Source organism: Wasmannia auropunctata, unplaced genomic scaffold (assembly GCF_000956235.1).
Source record: "Wasmannia auropunctata unplaced genomic scaffold, wasmannia.A_1.0 LD336053.1, whole genome shotgun sequence".
NCBI lineage: Eukaryota > Metazoa > Arthropoda > Insecta > Hymenoptera > Formicidae > Wasmannia > Wasmannia auropunctata.
The window spans coordinates 6756306-6764873 of record NW_012026837.1 but is presented as its reverse complement, the minus strand read 5'-3'; the positions used below and the strand labels follow the sequence as shown (position 1 = coordinate 6764873).

General features: G+C 29.6%; 1 protein-coding gene across 3 annotated transcripts in view; it reads left to right on the top strand.

Moving 5' to 3' along the window:
- Window positions 1-6295: 6295 nt before the first annotated feature.
- Window positions 6296-8568, top strand: part of LOC105451268 — a 127748-nt gene continuing 125475 nt past the window's right edge. For 2 of the 3 annotated variants that reach the window (XM_011691634.1, XM_011691631.1), the window contains exon 1: window positions 6296-6724. The gene's annotated coding sequence lies outside the window, so the exon portion shown is untranslated. The remainder of the gene's footprint in view (window positions 6725-8568) is intronic. The other variant, XM_011691632.1, reaches the window with a different exon arrangement.

Below are 8568 nucleotides of genomic sequence, written 5' to 3'. Positions count from 1 at the left end.
TGACTAGAGCTTTTTTATTTGAAACATATGGTCGCAATTTTTTCCATAGCGTTTATGCGCTGGCTTATTATTATTTTTGTAAAAAAAATTTAAGTTAAAAAAACAACTCTAAATGTTTTTCCTGTAATTTCTTGATCATGGATATGCTTGGTTTCGTACTGGTAAATGATCACATACTTGGACATTTGATAAGCGGGTAACGAAACTATCCGTTTTTTTTGCAATACAATCGCGTTATCGAAATTTCGGCTCGTCTAATCTTTTAATAAATCGGCAACAATCGATCCGCAATTTAATCACGGTTCATATTACCACCACATTGGTTTAAAATCAACCTGTAAAACTGCGAATCAGAGTTATAAATTTAATAAAATAATTATAATTATAATTTATTAAATATAATTCTCTTCTTTGCTATTGAAATAGAATCAAATTATACATAAAAACATATATTTCCAACAATTTATTAAAAAACAAAATGGAAAAAAAAATTCGATAAGATAAAGTTACAATATGTCAAATTTAGGACGTATTATTAAATTATTATTTGATTATATTATTTTTAAATTAGTACAGTACGTAATTTTATTTGATATAAAATATAGATATATAAACTTTTTCAATAAGATGAGAATTTTAAAATAATAATATTAGCATCAAAATGATGTGAATATATTATAGAACTATAATTAATAATTTATTATCGCAATCTTCTTACCTTTGTAATAGAATGTAGTAGTCAGTGACAATAAAGCAATTCGCGCCGAGAACGATAAATAAAGAATCCGTCAGACAGTTTTCAGTAATAACGAACAACCGCTAGTCCAACCGTTAAGTAGATGTACCGACAATTCGATCCGACTGCTAATGCTATCAAACACTTTGATTACTTCTCTTTCATATTTTAATACTGTCTGCAAAATGTTAATTTCAATCTTTACTTTTAGTAACAATCTTAGCTTCTTAAACTCGACGCAATTAAAATAATTGTTCGTCGTTAATCACAATAAACACATTAATAATAGTAAGAAATGTAATTATTAAGAGCAGAAAAATTTTCAGATATTTGTTACATATTTATGATCTATTTTTTAAACTGATGAGAAACTCATGTGGTTGTTGCTGGTTTCACGGCGCGTCAACGACTGAACCTCTTCAGCCGGTTTAGCTATTGGAGACAGAGGGTGAGAGGGAGGGAGAAAAAGAGAGAGAGAGGGAGGGAGAGAGAGAGAAATATTTGAGAGCAAAGGATGAATAGAGCAAGGATCAGGAAAGGAGAGAGGAAATGAAAGAAAGGAAGGTAGATGGAAAAGAAAGAACTAGACAAGAGACAAGCTTGAGATAGAGGCTAAGGGTTGATGCAGATAGGGAAAACAAGAAAAAAAAGAAGGAAAAGAGAGAGAGAGAGAAAGAGAGAGAGAGAGAGAGAAAGGAAAGATAAAATGAAAAGAAAGCAAGACAAGAAAATTATACATACACTGCTGATGGCAAACAAGAGATATAAAAAAGAAAACGAGTAGAAACGAATAGAATAGAGAACGAGGGAAGAAGCATATAAGAAATGTGTCAGAGAGAAAAGAAATGTCAGGTGGCAATACGCCCACATATCTGATATTCAGTTTTATCAGAGGTCTTATCAGCCGGTCAGACTTTTTATCAGTAACAGTCAATATAATCATGTACGGTTTGCTTTTTGTCGACGTACATGTACATAGATTGTTCTTCGATCAATCGTGCAATGAAAAATATTCAGATCTTCAAACTCATTTTTAATAATAATAATAATAAATTATCTTATTATATCTATGCGTAAACATTTGTACTTATTTGTACTTATTGTACATGTAAACATTAATAATATATGTTACATGATGTGTAATATTATTAATGTTTACATGTAAATAAGTAATATTTACATGTACAAATATTTACATACGTATAGATATAACAAGATAATTTATTATTATTATTAAAACTGAGCTAATAATGAGCTTGAAGATCTCAATATTTTTCACTGTATGATAAAAAAATATTTAAAAAATATTTAAAAAATTATATGTTTATATCAGATTTTGATTTGTATAAAAATGTTAATTTAAATAATGTAAAAAGTTATATGTATTTAATTTTTAAACGATATTATATTTAATTATTTAAACAATATAAACTATTTTGTGTGTGTGTGTGTGTGTGTGTGTGTGTGTGAGAAAGAGAGAGAGTGAGAGAGAGGACGAGAGAGTGGGAGAGAGAGGGAGAGAGAGAGATTAGTATAGGACAAAGGAATTTGTCATAAGGCATATGCGTTTTAAATGATTTATAAGATAATGTTTTTATCATTTTGTTAAACACTTTTTATTCGAGTAAAGTAAAATATTAAATTACGAAACTAAAAGAGATACTTTGATAATATTATTTCTTGCTTTTTTTTATTGCAATGTAAAAAATTTTCAATAAAAAAAATTTTTCTGTTATGTATTAAATTGATTATTAAGTGATTACAGCTATACTACATAAAACTAAAAAACAGTATATGGGCTTGTAACGCCCACAAAACTAATGAAAATATGGAATTTTATTATGGAAAGGAATATTCTGCACATATATTGTAAAAGAATCTACATTTACATGTAAATTCCGGTATTCAATTTTATCTAGAATAAAGTTACTTTAAGAACGTGATACGAAAGACAAAATGCTTTTCGTATATATCAACTAAGAAAAAACTTTAATTCTTTGACGGCAAAAGCAATTTACACTTAAATTATTTAAAGACATAAAAAGGGCTTGTGAGTAGAATACAGAAAAAGATAAAATGTTAGTGTAATGTAAAATGTCTCTTTTTCTATTAAACTCTTTTGAATAAAGTTATAAAATCAGTATCTTTAGAACAAAAATTAACAGATTTATCTCTAAATGAAAAAATATATTGAAGTTATTAATAATTACTTAAAATTATTATATTATTAATTGTTAGAAAAAAGGAGGTGATTATACATCAAATATCTGGGAGTTTATAAAATGTCACAACGGAATATCTTTTTTAATTTGTGCTGCATTTTGGAAGTAATCGTCAAAATTAATTTTTTACAGTCTTAGACGACATATATGTACATAAACATATGTGATTGGTTGTAGTATTTGCTGAGTTGTCGTTATATAAGAATTGCAATTCAATATCACAGCAAAAATTCAGCAAACACAAAATATAACTGTCATACAACATTAGATTTAAAAAATGTCTATGTTTGCATATATATAATGTGTTTTGAGCGCCATTTAGGGCTATAATACTCAGAAAAACTTAAGCAATAAAACAGTAAAGAACAGTAAGCAGTAAAGAAATCAATTGTTGGATTTGCTACTGCTTACGTTATAGCCTTCTCGATTCAATTCTCGATTGTGATTGATCGATTCGCTTATTGCTTAAGTTTTTCTATGTGCCATGACTCTTAATTTCTTCTTTTTTCAATTTATCTAATACTATATCGAGAGCTTATGATTTATTTAAAATCCATAAACCTTTCCTTCTTTAAATAATTATTTCATTTTCTGGTAGCTCTTTACATAATTTTGCCATGTTTTTTCTTCAAAAAATTATTTCTTTCAATTTATCAATTTCAGCTGTCAATCAAGTTTTTAGTAGTTTCAGAAAATTCAAATCTGCATGTCATTGATGATTTTAATTTTATTTCGTTAAGCTGGATACACATTTAACGAACGAGTAGCAAACGCGAACGTTCGGATATTCGCGTTCGTGTTTTTTAATGCAATCGAAAAAAAGAATGAACGATCTATGAACGCGAATGCGAATATTCGAACATTCGCCTTTGCTGTTCGTTTGGTGTTTGTTCGCTAAGTGTGTACCCAGCTTTAAATTATCGATGTGATTTTACATTTTGTGCAGCGCTATAACTCGTTAGACAAAAAATTAAACAGTCTTGGTCTCTTGAATTTGAGTACTTTTATATTTATATAAATATATAGTTACATCGAGTGCATATGGCATCTGTCATATCATTTATTCTTATTAAGTTTATGCGTTTTCTGTTTTTTCAGATGTCGATAAAAACATACACATTTTCTCTTTTACGAGTAGTAAATAATGTAGAAAACCCTTTTTTAATTCACTTAATTTATTCGACAGTTGATATATTTTCTCGTCTTTTTCTGCATTAACTTTACACATTAAATATAAATTAACATACATTCACGTTTTTTTTTATTGATAATATACATATATTTTGTTATAAAAAATGTACAATATTTTTTATAATATACATTTAACTATTCAAATATACAATATACACATTTATATAATTGTAAAGAAATTTCTACAGTTATAAATATCTGTGTTATTAATTATAGTTGTACTTTATTGTATACTGCTTTTATATCATTAATTTGAAAGAATACTCTTCCTCAAATATTTCTCACAGAAACCATTGAATTTATAATCTATTAAAATTATATAATTATAATTTAAAAGTAAAATTAAATGTTATAAAATAAATATTATAAAAAATATTATACCTTTTTATAAGTAAATATATATATCATTAATAAAAAATGTAAACGTGTATTAATTTATATTAAATGTGTAAAGAAATGCAGAAAAGACGCGAAAATATGTCGACAGTTGAATAAATTAGTTGAATTAAAAATGGGTGTTTTACATTATTTATTACTCGTAAAATTTATAAAAAATTGAAAAAAATATAAGAAATTGCACCTAATCTTTTAAATAAAAAATAAATTTAAATTCTATATTAGATTAAGAAGAGAAACAATATAATACTATTTTATAGCAAACCTATACAAGTTTTAATATTAATTTAAATAATTAATTAAATAATAAAATGAAAAAGACTGTTTTGATAGATTGCTATAAAATTGAAATTTTTCATATAAAGATCGAGTATAAAATGATGCAAAAGGATAAATAGTTTGAATTAGACGAGATGTGTGAAAATGCAACTTGAAATGCCTATCTCGAAGGAGTTACAGGTGGTTGCTCTATAAAGAAAGACACGCGAGAAAAAGAAGTCACGAACACACTGCCATGAAGTAAAGAAAAAGGAATTTAGATGTAAGGAAATCTGCAGTAAGATAGAAATATACATTTTGATAGCAGTACACTTACTGTATAAATAATATAGGTTTAATTCGAATTGGACAATGTACGCAAAAACAAATATAAGTATGAATTTATATATATATATATATATATATATATATATTATAAAATAAAAATAAAACTCAAGTAGATCTCTATTGCATTTATTTAGTGATAATTAATTAATTTTGCAATAAAAAATGTATAAAACAACACAGCAGTATTTTAAATATAAAAGAATAAATATTGCATTATAATGTTAAATCAATAATATTTGAAAAATTTGTATTAAATAAAGAAAAATGTAATAAAAATTAAAGAAAGACCGACATAATTTCAATTAAAAAACGTTCATATACAAATTTTATTTATTAATATTTTGTGTGTAAAAAATATATCAAATTTATATTAATAAAAAATGCACTTTTTTTTGTAAAAATACATTTTATTCAATTATATGCATATTAAAGTCACAAAGTAAAACTACCAAACATATGAATTTGTGAAGGATTTTATAAAATGCTGTGTCTTAATTGATATTTTGTTAGTCAATTTAATTCAATATTCATATTGATATTTTAGGATTATATGTCTATTTGCTATAAGAAAATTATTTTCTCTATGCAATTTCACTTTATTCGCAGCAATAATCATTAATTATTTATTTTTAAAAGGAACTTTTACATTTAACATTTATTACACAACAGTTTTCTCCGAGCTGTAGTTATATAAATATAATATATAAATGCTGAAAAAATACTTTACCATATATAAATGCTGAAAAAAATATTAGAAGATAAAAAAAACTTTATCAACACAAGAAAACACTATTGACAAAAGTATCAGATGAGAAGGAAAATATCAGACATTAAATATCAAACGTAAGTTCTGCAGTTTTCATCAACAATTCACATTATTCATATACTGTTAATACTGTGTGAGGCATAAAAACATGTAAAAATCCCCCGGCAGGTTAAAAATGCGCGTGCGCACGAGCAACTGTAAGCAGGCCTAGAGAGCTTTCATGCTCTGCGCCACCCGATATATCGCTGGCGCGGCGCAATCCTCCCCTACGAAGCAAATCCAAAGGGGTAGTTTCTCGTGGATGGCGCTCGTGGCGCCGCTCTTGGATGTTCACAGAGGTAAGACTGTCAGGCAAGCCCCGATTCCAGGCCTCGGTTAGTCGTGCGAAGTGCGAGGATCGCGCAAGCTCGCAAACTTGTCACTGCTGCGTTTCGTACTTGTGCCCGTCGCAGCTCAACGAGCAGCTGTCAGCGGAAGGCCGGACCGATTTGTAATATCTGGTCAGTTATTTAGTCCCTCGTCCGTCCAATTATCATTTGACCGATCTGTGACGAGGGGGCTGATTCAGAGAGCAAGAAAAACGAAGTTGGTGGAAGAAGACGATATGCCAGAAAACGAACGGAACACGCAGTCGGATTCTCGATACGCGAGATAGTGGAGGACAACCGACGGATAAATAGTGACGATAGTGACCAGTGATTTCGGCACGATTTGGCAGCTTAATTGATCAGGTGCGGTATCCTGCTGATTCGCTGACTGCGCCGCGCGTGTCCGCCCACGAATACGCTCTTCTCACCCCCGCAAACGGTACTTTGCTTTCTCTACTCTATTTTCCTGCTACCACCCTCCTACTATCCCGCTGCATGCTCGTACACTTGTGCCGCAGTGTCGGCTGATTATTTTCAAATCCAAGTGTGTAAATCTGTAGTCATATTTTACGCATTTATACGCGTGTTATATTTTTACACATTTTATTTGTGTTTTACATAGTTAAATGCATATTTTTACACGTTTAATTTAACAATAATATGTGTAAGCGTGTAAAAAATATGCATTTAATTTACTGCAATTTACTGTGTAAAATACAGATAAAATGTGTAAAAATTTAGACTTATGCATTTGAATTTGCAGTGTAATGACACAGACGACTGATTAAAAGAAACCCAACACGTATAAGTATAGCGCAGGACAACGCGATTTCGACGCGTTTTTTTGCTTCAGTCCAAGGATATACTTTCGGTTGATTATCAGCTATCATATATGCCGTTTGCTTAGCACTTGACCGCTCGAGCAATCGAGCTATCGAGGATAAAGATATAAATAGATGTTCCAGAAGTGAAGTGGCCGAATCTTGATAGAAAAGCTGCGAGATGGAAATCAGATCACGCCTTATGTATTCATAGAGCTGTCTTGCTAGTAGATGCAAACACTTCGATTTATTTTGAATATATAAAATTAAAGAAAATATTTGTATAAACTATAATTAAAAAATGATTTAAAAATATGATTTTTTCAAAGAGCACACTGTTGACGCGATTACTTTTTGCTAGCTTTTACGCTCAATCTATTTTGAAATATTCTTTTCTCTCTCTCTTGCTCGCTTGCTCGCTCTTTCTCTCTCTATTCTACTTTTCGCACATAGTTTTATTGCTATCTCGGCGCCATTCAAAATTCTCACCACTACGATCAATGAACTTGGAAGCCGAACCGAAAGATAAGTACACGTCTCGCGAAATAGCCGAGTTTACGGCTCGTCCAATGTGGATTGGATCGATATTTATGAAAAAAAAAGTGCATAGGAAAATCTTCACTCGCGGTAATCAGAGCGTATGTATACGACGCAATCAGTTTTTCTTTTCTTCTCTTTCCTTTTTTTTTTAAATTCCAATACGTAACCTTTCATACCCTTTTGTGTTATATTGCCGCATACTTTCGAAATGAATTATACCGGTATGCCAGCAATTCAATTTGATAGCTGAGAACTTTACTTTTTCTACCATAATGCGGATGAGAGATTTTTTTTCTACTTTTGTACTCTCTCAATTACTTTATGCAGCCGTCTTAATTTCCGTGTAATTATACGCGCACTTTTTCATCAATGAATGACCGCCATGCGATCTCGTACATGCGCTCCAACCATCCTTGTATTTCAAATTTCGGCCATTGAATACGTAATATGGTTCATTTGAACCGGGCAATTTTAAGTACGTTATGCATTTACATGTAAATTGATCTCTATCCATGTGAATTAGATCTTATCAGCCTACATATGAGTTACAAGTCCACGATTTATTCCCATAAATATTAGCTGAAGTTAATTGGGGATTTAGCTATTCATTCTCTTTTTAATTATAGCTTGTCAAACTTCGAGATTACCTTTAATTTATAGATGATACAAGAAAATTAGAAAACAATATGTAGTAATATTTTACAAAAAATACACATTTACTAGCGCATTCTCTTTTAAATTATATAAAATGAAAGACAAGGAAAAGCGCGAATAAAAAATAAATTCAATGAATAAGATGGGCCAATGCAACGGTTATATCAGGATATTGGTACAATTTTATTATGTGATTTTACATACGTATCCTAGCTTCGACTAAACTGCGTGCCGTTACTTTCCGGATTCAGATCGGAAGAGCACACGT